This window comes from Capricornis sumatraensis, chromosome 11 (genome assembly GCF_032405125.1).
Source record: "Capricornis sumatraensis isolate serow.1 chromosome 11, serow.2, whole genome shotgun sequence".
In the NCBI taxonomy this organism is placed as follows: domain Eukaryota; kingdom Metazoa; phylum Chordata; class Mammalia; order Artiodactyla; family Bovidae; genus Capricornis; species Capricornis sumatraensis.
This window is the reverse complement of record NC_091079.1, coordinates 7,520,481-7,535,584: the sequence shown is the minus strand read 5'-3', so window position 1 is coordinate 7,535,584 and position 15,104 is coordinate 7,520,481. Positions and strand designations below refer to the sequence as shown.

Genomic DNA, 15,104 nt, shown 5'->3' with positions numbered 1-15,104 from the left:
AGATGCCTTTCCCAGGCATCTCAGAGGACCACCACTCCATGACACGCCGGGGTTTCAGGGAGACATGGGCCAGAGGAGGTGACAGGGGAGTGTCCTGAGGGGGCTCAGTTTTGAAAGAATAACTCTAATAGGACTGAGAGATTTGGGAAAAAAAAAAAAAAAAGCATCCCCTTGCACTGGAGACCCTGGAGACGTTCAGGGAATTTATTATGGCACAGCTTCTAGAAGATTTTAGAGCTTTTTACAAGGTGTTGTGCCCTGGGAAAGAAAGCTGTGGAAGGGAGCCTGCTCCCACCTCTACCTCCCACCCTACTGCCCCAAGTGAAGTCGCCCAGTCGTGTCTGACTCTTTGCGACCCCATGGACTGTAGCCTACCAGGATGCTCCATCCATAGGATTTTCCAAGCAAGAGTACTGGGGCGGGTTGCCATTTCCTTCTCCAGGGGATCTTCCAGACCCAGAGATCAAACCCAGGTCTCCCGCATTGCAGGTGGATTCTTTACCATCTGAGCCACCAGGGAAGCCTAGAACAACCTCCTCAAGCCACTGCTGATATTGACAGGTCAAGTTACTCTAATCTAGACCAGGATTTCTCCTTCTCAGCACTACTGACATTTGGGGCAGCCATTGTTTGTTGTAGGTGCCTGCCCTGTGCTTTGTAGGATGTTGAGCAGACTTTGTCCACCAATGCAGTAGTAACCCCTCCACTCCCCAAGTTGTGACAATCAAAACTGTCCCCAGACACTGTCAGATGTCCCAGGGAGGGTGGGGGAGGTAGACAGACAAAATTGTCTTTGACTGAGAACCATGGATCTAGGTTCAGCTTTCCACATTGGGTTCTCTGCTTCTTAAGGATTCCTAGAGCACAGTAGCAGCCTAAAATCTCTCAGTCCTGCTTGACTCTGTTTAAACCCAAGCCAAATCTAGTTAAGGATGGTACTACTGTTTTCCACCAGCATCTGTAGGTATTTTGTAAAGCTGTGTATCCTTGAAAGATGCTTCGGATGGTCTTTAACTGGCAGAACCTCGTTGAGGTGGTTATTATTTTAATGGTCTCTGGAATAAAAAAAAAAATCTCTGAACAAGACATTAACGATTTTTGTGAATATGTTTCAGAGTCATGAGAGAGAGTTCTTTTATGGGGAGAGGTGAGTTCTGTTCCTTCCAAATGTTTGAGAACAGGACGAGTCAGAGCAATGGAGAAAAATGCCATCTGCCAAGTTCCCAATCAGAGCTGCCAGAGAAACTGGGTGCTTACAGCTCCTTCCCCTAGAGCACCCAACCAAACCATTGAAGACAGTGGGTGGGGGGGGGATAGGTACATGAAGATACCTGGGACAAATAGCCTCCAAGGAAAATTCGGGGGTCCTATCTATTCATTGGGTCTCTAGGTGTATTACTTGGGCTTCCCAGGTGGTGCTAGTAGCAAAGAACCCGCTTGCCAATACAGGAGACTTAGTTTCAATCCCTGGGTCAGGAAGATCCCCTGGAGAAGGGCATGGTAACCCACTCCAGCATTACTGCCTGGAGACGTCCATGGACAGAGGAGCTTGGCAGACTATATATAGTCCGTGGGGTCACAAAGAGTTATACATGATAAAGAGTCAGACACAACTTGGCACACACGCACACACGCAGGTGGGTATATTATTTGTGCATTTGTAAAATCGGTTACAGGAAAAATAAAACCCATGTCAACAAGTTCAAGTTAACACACAGTACTGAAAATCACATGACCTTGGTCTGATGTTGGCCCTGATTCTATAAAACATTTCCCCAAATGACTTGAGTATCCATGGTCAACCGAAGGACTAGTTGGCCCTGGATCAGGTGTTTGCCTCTGGGCTAGTGATTCTGCAACCAAGGGAAAAGAGGCAGGCACAGAATATTTATATAGTCTCTAGGACCTGCCCCTTCTGCAGGCTGTAAGGGCCAAGGTTATTGGTGAGACAGGAACCTCACAACGTAGCTATTACTACCCACTGCTGTGCCTAGTTTCCAACAATACTGACATAAATTGTCATCATAATAACAACAAGCATATGTTGAGTAGTTGTGCTAATAACTCATGTATGTCAGGTGCTTTTCCAAATGCTTTTCAGTCATTTACTCATTTAATTTTCATGGCAAGCCTGTGAGGTAGGCATCATTATTTCACCCATTTTACAGGTGAGGGAACAAGGAACCAGAGAAGTCCCCCAAACTGAGCAGCTAAGAAATGACAGAATCAAAAATCCCACCCAGGTGTCTGGCTCCATCTTTTAGTTACTCTGTTGAGCTTCTTCTCTGGGAAAAAAATGAATAAATAAAAGTCAGAATGTGAAAGCTTATGAATTACTTCAGACAGTTAGATGCCCAGATTTTGGCAAACTGTCCTAGGTGGGTTGGTTTTTCAGAGAAAGGACTAGCTGGTATCAAAGAGGCCTGCTGGTGGTGGCAGACCCATTGTGTGGTCTGTGCCTGAGCTTTGTTGTCCAGCACGGACATGCTCCATGTGAGTTCACTGGTCATTTCCAGCTGTCAGTGTGTGTCCAGGGGGAGGGACAGGTCCCCAGAATCCTATCCTAACTGCTCCCTGAGGCCCTCGACGTCCATCTCCTCACCCTCTTGTGTGCCTGTGTCAGCACCAGGGTCTCCCTCATCCACTAATTAATCAAAGGAATGTGTGAGGTGCTATCTCCTTGTAGTTTTGATTTGCACTTGGAGAAGGAAATGACAACCCACTCCAGTGTTCTTGCCTGAGAGTCCCAGGGACGGGGGAGCCTGGTGAGCTGCCATCTCTGGGGTCGCACAGAGTCAGACACGACTGAAGCAACCTTGCAGTAGCAGCAGCAGGAATGAACATGGAGAAGGCAATGGCACCCCACTCCAGTGCTCTTGCCTGGAAAATCCCATGGACAAAGGAGCCTGGTAGGCTGCAGTCCATGGGGTCGCTAGGAGTCGGACACAACTGAGAGACTTCACTTTCACTTTTCACTTTCATTCAGTGGAGAAGGAAATGGCAACCCTCTCCAGTGTTCTTGCCTGGAGTCCCAGGGACGGGGGTGCCTGATGGGCTGCCGTCTATGGGGTCGCACAGAATCAGACACGACTGAAGCGACTTAGCAGCAGCAGCAGCAGCAATAAACAATGTTGAGCACCTTTTCACATGTTTGTTAACCATCTGTGTGTCCTTGCAGAAATGTCTGTGTGGGTCTTTTGCCCACTTTTTGATTGGGCTGTTTGTTTTTCTGGTATTGAGTTGAATGAGCCACTTGTATATTTTAGAAATTAATCCTTTGACAGTTGTTTCATTTGCTATTGTTTTCTCCCATTCTGAGGACTGTATTTTCACCTTGTTTATAGTTTCATTTGCTGTGCAAAAGCCTTTAAGTTTTATTAGGCCCCACTTGTTTATTTTTGATTTTTATTTCCATTACTATAGGAGGTGGTCAGACCAATGACCTCACACCAGTCAGAATGGCCATCATCCAAAAATCTACAAACAATAAATGCTGAAGAGGATGTGGAGAAATGGGAACCCTCTTGCACTGTCAGTAGGAATGTAAATTGATACAGCCACTATGGAAGACAGTGTAGAGATTCCTTTAAAAACTAAAAGTAAAACTACCACATGACCCAACAGACCCACTACTGGGCATATACCTTGAGAACACCATAATTGAAAAAGACACATGTATCCCAGTGTTCATTGCAGCACAATTCTCAATAGCTGGACATGGAAGTAACCTAGATGTCCATCAACAGATGAATGGATAAGGAAGCTGTGGTACATATACACAAGGGAGTATTACTCAGCCATAAAAAGGAACAATTTGAGTCAGTGCTAATGAGATGGAGAACCTAGAGCCTACTATAAAGAGTGAAGTAAGTCAGAAAGAGAAAAACAAATATCATATAGTAACACAGATAAATGGAATATAGGGGCTTCCCAGGTGGCCCTAGTGCTAAACAACCCTCCTGCCAATGCGGGTAGATATAAGAGATGAGAGTTTGATCCCTGATTCAGAAAGATGCCCTGCAGGAGGGCATAGAAACCTGCTCCAATATTCTTGCCTGGAGAATCCCATGGACAGAAGAGCCTGGAAGGCTACACCCATGGGGGCGCAAACAGTCAGATACGACTGAAGCATGCTTGGGATCTAGAAAGATGGTACTGATGAACCTATTTGCAGGGCAGCAATGGAGACCCAGACACAGAGAACAGACTTGTGCGCACAGGGGGAGGGGAGGGGGGGACGAATTGACAGAGCAGCATGGACCACCACGTATACACCACCATGTGTAAAACAGATAGCCAGGGAGAATGTGCTGTATGACTCAGGGAGCTCAAACCCGGGCTCTGGATAACACAGATAGCTGGGAGGGGGTGGGAGGTGGGAGGGAGTTTCAAGAGGGAGCGAATATATGGCTGTTTCACGTGAATATATGGCTGAAACCACTACAGTATTGTAAAGCAATTATCCTTCAACTAAATATATATATATATATATATATATATATATATATATATTTTTTTAATGGAAATCTGACCCCTCAAGTGTGACAGGAGTGGGACTCCACCCGTCAGACCAGCTGTGACCTGTGTGGGTTATTTACACTTCCCAATTCGTTCTGCTGCTAATGGGGCAGAGAAAGCTACTTCTTAAAGACTTCCCTGCACCTCGGATGTTACTTCAGAATCCAGAAATCGTAACCTTTAACAATTCCCTGAAGCTCATTTCAGTGAAGAAAAAGCCCGATGTCCTTTGTTTTTTCTACCTTCTACATTTTTGCTCAGAACACTGTTAATGGTTTTAATTCTTCACCCGATTCCAGTCTGTCTTTTAGAAATATTTTTCTTACTAAATCTTAGCCAATACTTTTTATATTTATGTTTAGTATGTTTTCTTTTTTTAAAGCATAGTGGTTTTGCTACATGTGAATATTTGGATCAACCATTTCCTTTAACCAGTGGTCAAATGTGAGAACAAAGATGCAGGCATGGCACGTTTAGAAAGTCCATGGGGTTGGGGTGGACAGCACATTATGTTTGGGGACAAGTGGGAGAACAGCAAGAAACAGAAGTCCGGGGCATTTCTGGAGCCCCAGGTGGTCAGTGACTGGCAAAGAGCAGGACACTGTGGGTGAAGTCTCAGCTCTGCTTGTTACTGAACTTAGGATCTTGCTGGAACGTGAGAATCTCTGTGTGCTTCCATTTGTGCATCTGCAGAGACAGAAACATAAGAGACTCTCTTACTCTAGGCTGTACCAAGAACTGCATGAGCTAAATACACCACATTAAATTCTTAATAAACATAATGCTTAGTAAGTGAAGTGAGGTGAGTGACGTTGCTCAGTCATGTCCGTTGCGACCCCATGAACTGTAGCCTACCAGGCTCCCCTGTGCATGGGATTTTCCAGGCAAGGGTACTGGAGTGCATTGCCTTTGCCTTCTCCAGGGGATCTTCCCAACCCAGGGATCGAACCTGGGTCTCCTGCATTGCAGGCAGACACTTTACCATCTGAGCCACCAGGGAATCTCAGTAAGTACTTACTACTAAATACTCAAAATCTGTTAGCTAATCTTTCATCCTAGGGAACCTTGAATTGAACATCCTGACAGTCAGTTTCCAAGTGGAGCAAATCAAAACTGGGAATCAAGAATTCAAAACTCACTGAATCACTGAACCTAAATTGGTTTTGTGACCATAATATGGGTAGTAACTTTGTCAGTTAAGGATGTAAAGAAAATTTGAAGACACATGGATCCTTCAGCTGGAAACTGTTGATACTTTCAAAGTATGTCCCTCCGAAAGGGTCTGGGGTTGGGGGCAGTTTGCAGGGAAAAAATGCCAGAAAAATCCATCCATTGACAGCTTACTAGACAATGGCAATGGTTTAATAGTTCACTCAGACAGTATCAGAGGACCCAGCCCCAGTTCTGTATTATGACTGACTTCATACTGGTGGTCTTATTGTATGTATAAGCCTCCTAAGGACTCCAAGCATACAGTGAAGGCCATCATTTCTAGTGGGTTACTTAGTAGACTAGAGCACACTCCCTACTTGTGCTTTAGTTACCCAGTATACGCTACTCTACTTCCTTACATGATGTTCAAATAAAAGAGACCTAGAAACACAGTTTTTGTCTGTGGGTTTGATTTTGAACACAGAGGTTTCCTTTTCAGGTCAGGATGAGTTTGGAAAAATGTACTAATATAATTCAATCACAGTTTACTAGATTAGAACAGTTTTAAATACGTCATAGGTAATATCAAAAACACTCATTTGGGAAATATTTATACTGTTTATACTGACTATTTATACTGAAGTTCATCTTTATCTTTTTCTTGTAGTTCATCTTCTAATTATAACTTGCTTATCTGAGACTTACTAGCATTTTCTTTTCTTTTTAAACAACTTCCAATGTACCTGAGATATGAATTCATGACAGGTTTTTTGAAACCATAAAGCGTAATTAGCAATTGTTTCTGAGCTGAAATTAATGTCGTGTTACTATGGAGTCAGTAATTATATAAAGGTCAAAACTGCTTAGTAAGCTCTTCAAAATGAGATAAAGTGACTACCAGGGGTTGGGGGGGGGGGTGGTCCTGGAGGGGAGGGAAAAGTTTTCACCAACCTTCCTAGAGTCCCTGACTAAGTCTGAAAAATAAACTAACAAAGATTAACAGGGGAAAAAAAAAGCACATAAATTGCTTTAATATAAATTTCTCAGGACCTGAGACCCTTCATATGGAAATGAAGACTCAAAAAAAAAAAAAAAAAAAAAGAGAAAAACAGACCTGTGTGCTGTTCTGCTGAAGAGTGGATGATCATGTATAAAAATGAATGACAGGCTAAGGGGTATATGGTCCTTGTAGTACACTGGTGGAGGGGGGCGGGGGCTGGATTTCGTTCATCTCTTTCTATGATTCTAGTAGCCTGTGTGTGTGTGTGTGTGTGTGTTAATCACTCAGTCATGTCTAACTCTTTGTGAACCCATGGACTATAGCCCACCAGGCTTCTCTGTCCGTGGAATTCTCCATGCATGAATACTAGAGTGGGTGGCTATTCCTTTCTCCAGGTGAACTTCCAAACCCAGGGATTGAACCTAGGTCTCTTGCATTGCAGGCCGATTCTTTACCATCTGAGCCACTAGATTGTATTGTGACAGCTGTCATTTCAGTGTGCATTAAAAAAAAAAAAACCTTATCAAAATTGGTGAATTATTGTGTAGCCATTTGAGAACTGAAGGTGGATGAAAAAAGCAACATTTTTGTCACATTATGCTTTATTATTTCAAGAAAGGTAAAAATACAACTGAAACACAAAAAAGATTCGTGCGGTGCAGGTGCATGGAGAAGGTGCTGTGACTGACTGAATGTGTCACAAGTGGTTTTGGAAGCTTCATGCTGGAAACTTCTCTCTGGATGATACTCCAGTCTGATAGGCCAGTTGAAGCTGATAGAGATCAAATCAAGATATTGAGAAGAAACAACGTTATACCACAAGGGAGGTAGCCAACATACTCAGAATATCCAAATCAAGTGCTGAAAACCATTTGCACCAATTTGGTTATGTTAATTACTTTGATGTTTGGGTTCCACATAAGTTAAGTGAAAAAACCTCCTTGACCGTATTTCCGCATGCAATTTCTCACTTAAACACAGTGAAAACATTCTATTTTTAAAGCAAATTGTGATGAACAATGAAAAGTGGATACTGTACAGTAATGTGGAACAGAAGAGATCATGAGACAAGTGAAGTGAACCATCACCAACCACACTGAAGCCTGGTCTTCATCCAAAGAAAGTGATGTTGTGTATATGGTGGAATTGGAAGGGAGTACTCTATTATGAGCTCCTTCTGGAAAGCCAAAGAATTAATTCCAACAGGTACTGCTCCCAGTTAGACCAACTGAAAGCAGACTCAATGAAAAGTGTACACAATTAGTCAACAGAAAATATATAATCTTCCATCAGGATAACTCAAGACCACATGTTTCTTTGATGACCAGGCAAAAAAACTGTTACAGCTTAGCTGGGAAGTTTGGATTCATCCACTGTATTCTCCAAACATTATACCTATGGATTTCCATTTATGTTGATCTTCACAAAATTCTCTTAATGGACAAAAAAAATGTATTCCCTGGAAGACTATAAAGGATACCTGGAATAGCTCTTTGCTCAAAAAAGATAAAAAATTTGAGGGAAAATGGAATTATGAAGTCACCTGAAAAATGGCAGAAGGTATTGGAACAAAATGGTGAATATGTTGTCTCAAAATAATTCTTGGTGAAAATGAAACGTGTCTTTTATTCTTTTTTAATTTTTATTTTTACTTTATTTTACTTTACAATACTGTATTGGTTTTGCCATACATTGACATGAATCCACCACGGGTGTACATGAGTTCCCAAACATGAACCCCCCTCCCACCTCCCACCCCATATCATCTCTCTGGATCATCCCTGTGCACCAGCCCAAAGCATCCTGTATCCTGCATCAAACATAGACTGGCGATTCATTTCTTACATGATAGTATACATGTTTCAACGCCATTCTCCCAACCAAACGATCTTCCTGGCCAGCCAAATATATTCCTAAGAGACCAACATCATCAGAATAGATCTACAAGGGAATTCCCTGGTAGCCCAGTGCCTAAGACTCCATGCTTCCAATGCAGGGGGCCCAGGTTCAATCCCTGGCCAGGAAACCATATCCCACATGCCGTGATGAAGACCCAAAGCAGTGAAATAAATAAATTAATTTTTTTTTAAAAGAGACTAGATCTACAAATAACCATCTCCTTATGCATCCAACCATTCTTTAACGGAGTGCCTACTGTGTGCCAGTGGCTCTTCTGGCATGTTCTAGCCAAAACAGCCTCGGTGTGTGGCCTCATGGAGTTTATATGACACTAGGATTATAAAACAAACAAACAAAAAACAAATACCCAAATGTACACATGCAATTAGAACTCATGATATAAGCTTTAAAGGAAAATACACGGAACCACAGAAGGAAGAAAAAGCCAGGTGGCTTTATTGAAATTTGAAGGTGGTGTCATCCAGGCGGGGAGGAAAGAGGATTTGGGGTAGAGAATAGCTTGTGGGAGGGAGGAGCTTGCTCAGTAGTTCAGGGAACCCAGGGGAAAGGTTTTAGCTGGAGCCTTGCAGACTAAGACAAGGTACTGCTGCAGGGAACAGCCATCTATAGCACAGAGCCTCGTGAGCTGAGACCGAGGCTTTGTATTTCATAGGAAATGTACTGTGTGTGTGTGTGTGTGTGTGTGTGTTAGTCGCTCAGTCTTGTCCGACTCTTGTGACCCCATGGACTACAGCCCGCCAGGCTCCTCTTCAGTGGAATTCCCCAGGCAAGAATACGGTAGTGGGTTACCATTTCCTTCTCCAAGGGATCTTCCTGACCCAGGGATCGAACCCAGGTCTCCTGCACTGCAGGCAGATGCTTTATCATCTGAGCTACTAGTTCAGTTCAGTTCAGTCGCTCAGTCATGTCTGTCTCTTTGCGACCCCATGAATCGCAGCACGCCAGGCCTCCCTGTCAGTCCATCACCAAATCCCAGAGTTCACTCAGACTTGCATCCATCAAGTCAGTGATGCCATCCAGCCATCTCATCCTCTGTCGTCCCCTTCTCCTCCTGCCCCCAATCCCTCCCAGCATCAGACTCTTTTCCAATGAGTCAACTCTTTGCATGAGGGGTCCAAAGTACTGGAGCTTCAGCTTTAGCATTATTCCTTCCAAAGAAATCCCAGGGCTGATCTCCTTCAGAATGGACTGGTTGGATCTCCTTGCAGTCCAAGGGACTCTCAAGAGTCTTCTCCAACACCACAGTTCAAAAGCATCAGTTCTTCGGTGCTCAGCCTTCTTCACAGTCCAACTCTCACATCCATACATGACTACTGGAACTAGGGAAGCCCTGAAATGTAGTCAGAAGTCCACAAAAGATTTGACACTTCCATGCTTAGATGTGTGATTCTGTGGATGGTGAGTAAAGATTACTCCATCTATCCTGGCAGAAACAGACATGGAAAGGCAAGAGAAATGGCAGGAAGCGAAAAGAAGCTGCGTCTCAGCCACGTGGCTGAGCCGGCGCAGTCCTACAGTGTCCCCTTCAGAAAGGAGACTGGTAAGAGCAGAGATGGCGTGTCGGCGGGCTCTCTCTTTTGCCTTCAGGGATCCACCTTCATTCATTTCTCTAACTGCTGGGGAAGATGATAAATTGCTCTGCCCACAGAATTGTATTGGTTTGGGACCCAGCACTGCATAGAAAAAGATTAATTAATATTACTGCTGCAAGAAATTACCAGCTCATGAAAAGCTACATTCTATATTAAAAACCAATCTGCTCACATTGTTTATGAGAAGCATCTGTCCACAGTGTCTTCTGAGGCACTTCTTTCTTTCTCTTCTTTCTCTTTTTACATTGTATTCTGGTTTCTGGAAATCAGAAATTATATTTATAAAACATATTATAAAATATTTTATAAAATATATTATAAAATAATTATAAAATTATTACTTCTGGTCATGTAGGTAGTTATGTAAGCAATGGTACCAAATGGTTTCCTAAGCCCCAAACTATGTTAAAAGACAATGAGAAATATATAAGAGGTGCCAACAGCCCTAATGTTCCTTAGAATCATGCTTTTAATTCTTTGTGGGGTGGGGGGGGGGAGTATATTTCTAACTGTGAAAGTTCAAAATCTCTTCTGTATAGCATTTTAAGGAAAATATTTTATTGAAATGTTTTATTTGAAAATATTTAGGGTCAAATGATGTGCTGCCACCAGTTTCCAAGACCATAGCCACTTGGTAAATGTTAAGACAGTCAGGACTCAGAGATTTCATTAATTTAAAAAACAAAAACAAAAACAAAAAACCTGAGCCTCAGAAAACATTGACACAAGGAATTGAGTTCTACAAACTAGCTAACTTTGGTCTCACAGCAGGAAATTTTATAGCAGTTTCAGTAGTACTTTGTGGTTCTTTATTAGCCATGTGGAAATGCTAAAATGTTTATAACTCAGAATTCTGTAGTTTTAATATGTGGCAAATGTCCCTGGACTAAGTTCCACCGAGATCCTCAGATATGTCAACTATAACAAGTTTGAATTTTTTTAGGAAATACAACTTGTTTATATCTCACTTTGAAAAACTTTTGTGTATACTACAAATCAAAGAAGCAAGTGATCTCTTATTTTATGATTTGTTTGCTTCATGTGGCCTCATTTGACTCTGGAGAGCTTAGAGATTTCTACAAAGAATTTTAAGCCAAATAGGTGACAATGGGACTAAGACAGTAAGCATTTCAAATAAATCCAGTGTCTCAAAATATATAATCATTTCATCTAGATAAAATGGATGATAAGTTGGGAGGAAGGGATGAAAATCTGGCTAATTTGTCCCTATTAGAAAAGAAAATGGGACTTCCCTGGTGATCCAATGGTTAAGATTCAGGGCTTCACTGCACTGGCTGTGAGTTTGATCCCTGGTCAGGGAACTACGATTTCCACATGCCTTGTGGTATGGCGAAAAATAAAAAGAGAGAGAAGAAAATATTTAGAGATCATGATGCAAATAGTGTGAATGCCAACTTAACCATAGCCTGTACCTTTCATTAACATTGCATCCTTTATTGTTCTCATTAATTAAATTTTTATCTAGGATTGTACTACATTTATGAATTTATTACTCTACAGTTCAACATTTTATTCACACCTTTTTGTCTCAGGTATTCCTTAACTTGGAGAAGGCAATGGCAATCCACTCCAGTACTCTTGCCTGGAAAACCCCATGGACGGAGGAGCCTGGTGGGCTGCAGTCCATGGGGTCGCTAAGAGTCGGACATAACTGAGCAACTTCCCTTTCACTTTTCCTTTCATGCATTGGAGAAGGAAATGGCAACTCACTCCAGTGTTCTTGCCTGGAGAATCCCAGGGACAGGGGAGCCTGGTGGGCTGCCATCTATGGGGTCTCACAGAGTGAGACATGACTGAAGCAACTTAGCAGCAGCAGCAGCAGCAGCATTCCTTAACTAATTACTGTAATCCTAGTTATTTTTATTAATTTGTCTATGAACATTCATACTAGCTTTATAAGTGATTACTCCAGTATTTGATTACTATACATTTACTGTTCCAGTGTTTTCTTATTACTAAATAGCACCCTTGCCTTTCTTGTAAGGCTAATTTGGTGGTAATGAATTCCTTTAGCTTTTGCTTGTCTAGAAAACTCTTTCTCATCCAATTCTGGATGATAACTTTGCTGGATAGAGTATTCTTGGTTGGAAGGTTTTATTTTCTTTCAGCACTTTAAAAAATTTTTATTTTATTTATTTATTTTTAATATAAATTTATTTATTTTAATTAGAGTCTAATTACTTTATAATATTGTGTTGGTTTTGCCATATATCAACATGAATCCACCATGGGTGTACACGTGTTCCCCATCCTGAACTCCCCTCCCACCTTCCTCCCCATACCATCCCTCTGGGTCATCCCAGTGTACCAGCCCCAAGTGTCTTGTATCACACATCAAACCTGGACTGGTGATTCATTTAACATATGATATTATACATGTTTCAATGCCATTCTCCCAAATCATCCCACTCTCACCCTCTCCCACAGGGTCCAAAAGACTATTCTATACATCTGTGTCTCTTTTGCTGTCTCACATAGAGGGTTACCATTACCATCTTTCTAAATTCCATATATATGTGTTGAATATGTCATGCCACTCTCTTTGGGGCTGCAAAGTTTCTGCTGAAAACCTGCTGATAGTCATGAGCATTCCCTCATACATAACAAGTAGTTTTTCTTTTGTTGATTTTAATATTTTCTCATCTTTAACTTTTTAATTTTTGGATTATAAAGTGTCTTGGTATATGGGTCTCTTTGGGTTCATCTTATTTGGAACTCTCTAGGTTTCCTGGATCTAAATGTCTGTTTCCTACCCCCAAGTTAAGGAGGATTTTAGCATTATTTCCTCAAATAAAATTTATTTTCCTTTCTCCATCTATTCTTCTGGGAGCCCCATGATGTGAATATCTGCTTGACATTGTCGAGGTAGTCTCTTAAGCCATATTCACTTTTTTTTTTTTCATTCTTTGTACTGCCCAAATTAGATGAGTTGCATTATCTTGTCTTCTATTGACTTATTCTTTCTTCTGCTTCATCTCATTTCAGTTCAGCTCAGTTCAGTTGCTCACTCATGTCCAGCTCTTTGCGACACCATGGACTGCAGCACACCAGGCCTCCCTGTCTATTGCCAACTCCCGGAGTTTACTCAAACTCATGTCCATTGAGTCCGTGATGTCATCCAACCATCTTATCCTCTGTCAACTCCTTCTCTTCCTGCCTTCAATCTTTCCCAGCATCAGGGTCTTTTCAAATGAGTCAGTTCTTTGCATCAGGTAGCCAAAGTATTGGAGTTTCAGCTTCAGCATCAGTCCTTCCAATGAATACTCAGGGCTGATTTCCTTTAGAATGGACTGGTTGGAACTCCTTGCAGTCCTAGGGACTCTCAAGAGTCTTCTCCAACATCACAGTTCAAAAGCATCAATTTTTCGGTGCTCATCTTTCTTTACAGGCCAACTCTCACATCCATACGTGACTACTGTAAAAACCATAGCTTTGACTAGATGGACCTTTGTTGGCAAAGTAATGTCTCTGCTTTTTAATATGCTGTCTAGGTTGGTCATAACTTTTCTCCCAAAGAGCAAGTGTCTTCTAATTTCATGGCTTCATCTAGTCTGCTCTTAAATCTTTCTGGTGTAGTTTACAGTTCAATCAGTGCATTGTTAAGCTCTGTGGCTTCCATTTGGTGCTTTCTTATGTTTTCCATCTCTTTATTGAAGTTCATCCATTTTTCTGGAAACAAGATTGCTGGGAGAAATATCAATAACCTCAGATATGCAGATAACACCCTTATGGCAGAAAGTGAAGAGGAGCTAAAAAGCCACTTGATGAAAGTAAAAGAGGAGAGTGAAAAAGTTGGCTTAAAGCTCAACATTCAGAAAATGAAGATCATGGCATCTGGCCCCATCACTTCATGGGAAATAGATGGGGAAACAGTGGAAACAGTGTCAGACTATTTTTTTAGGCTCCAAAATCACTGCAGATGGTTATGTAGCCATGAAATTAAAAGATGCTTTCTCCTTGGAAGAAAAGTTATGACCAACCTAGATAGTATATTCAAAAGCAGAGACATTACTTTGCCAACTAAGGTCCGTCTAGTCAAGGCTATGGTTTTTCCAGTAGTCATGTGTGGATGTGAGAGTTGGACTGTGAAGAAGGCTGAGCACCAAAGAATTAATGCTTTTGAACTGTGGTGTTGGAGAAGACTCTTGAGGGTCCCTTGGACTGCAAGGAGATCCAACCAGTCCATTCTAAAGGAGATCAGCCCTGGGATTTCTTTGGAAGGAATGATGCTAAAGCTGAAACTCCAGTACTTTGGCCACCTCATGCGAAGAGTTGACTCGTTGGAAAAGACTTTGGTGCTGGGAGGGATAGGGGGCAGGAGGAGAAGGGGACAACAGAGGATGAGATGGCTGGATGGCATCACTGACTCAATGGACGTGAGTCTGAGTGAACTCTGGGAGTTGGTGATGGACAGGGAGGCCTAGCGTGCTGTGATTCATGGGGTCGCAAAGAGTCAGACATGACTGAGCAACTGAACTGACCTGAACTGATTCATTCTTCTCCCCAGGTTGGTGAGCATCTTTATGACCGTTACTTAGAACTCTTTTTTAGGTAAATGACATCACTTTCATTAAAGTATTCTCCTAAGGTTTTATATTATTCTTTCATTTGGAAAATATTCCTCTGTTTCTTCATTGTACTTGACTCTGTCTTGGCTTCTATAGTAGTTGAAACAGCAACCTCTTCCAGCCTTGAAGGAGTGGCCTCATGTAGCAGATGAACCTTGTCACTCAATCCTGCCTCAGCTCTTTCTTTTCTCTCAGATCTTTGTGATTTTCCAAGAGCCTATTACATTTTCAATGGTTCATAGTAGTTAAGGGTGTGCCAAGATGTGATAGCTTCCCTTGTAGCTCTGTCAGTAAAGAATCTAAGTTCAACCCCTGGGTCAGGAAGATCCCCTG

The 15,104-nt window shown here is 42.1% G+C and overlaps 1 protein-coding gene and 1 non-coding gene across 6 annotated transcripts in view; one reads left to right on the top strand and one right to left on the bottom strand.

Annotated features, from left to right (window-relative positions):
* KCNQ5 (potassium voltage-gated channel subfamily Q member 5) overlaps nucleotides 1–15,104 on the top strand; it is a 630,043-nt gene that overhangs the window by 326,176 nt on the left and 288,763 nt on the right. The gene's annotated exons all lie outside the window — the stretch shown is intronic.
* On the bottom strand, nucleotides 5,447–5,518 carry TRNAC-GCA (transfer RNA cysteine (anticodon GCA)). The gene has a single exon. It is a non-coding gene; the product is annotated as a tRNA-Cys (tRNA).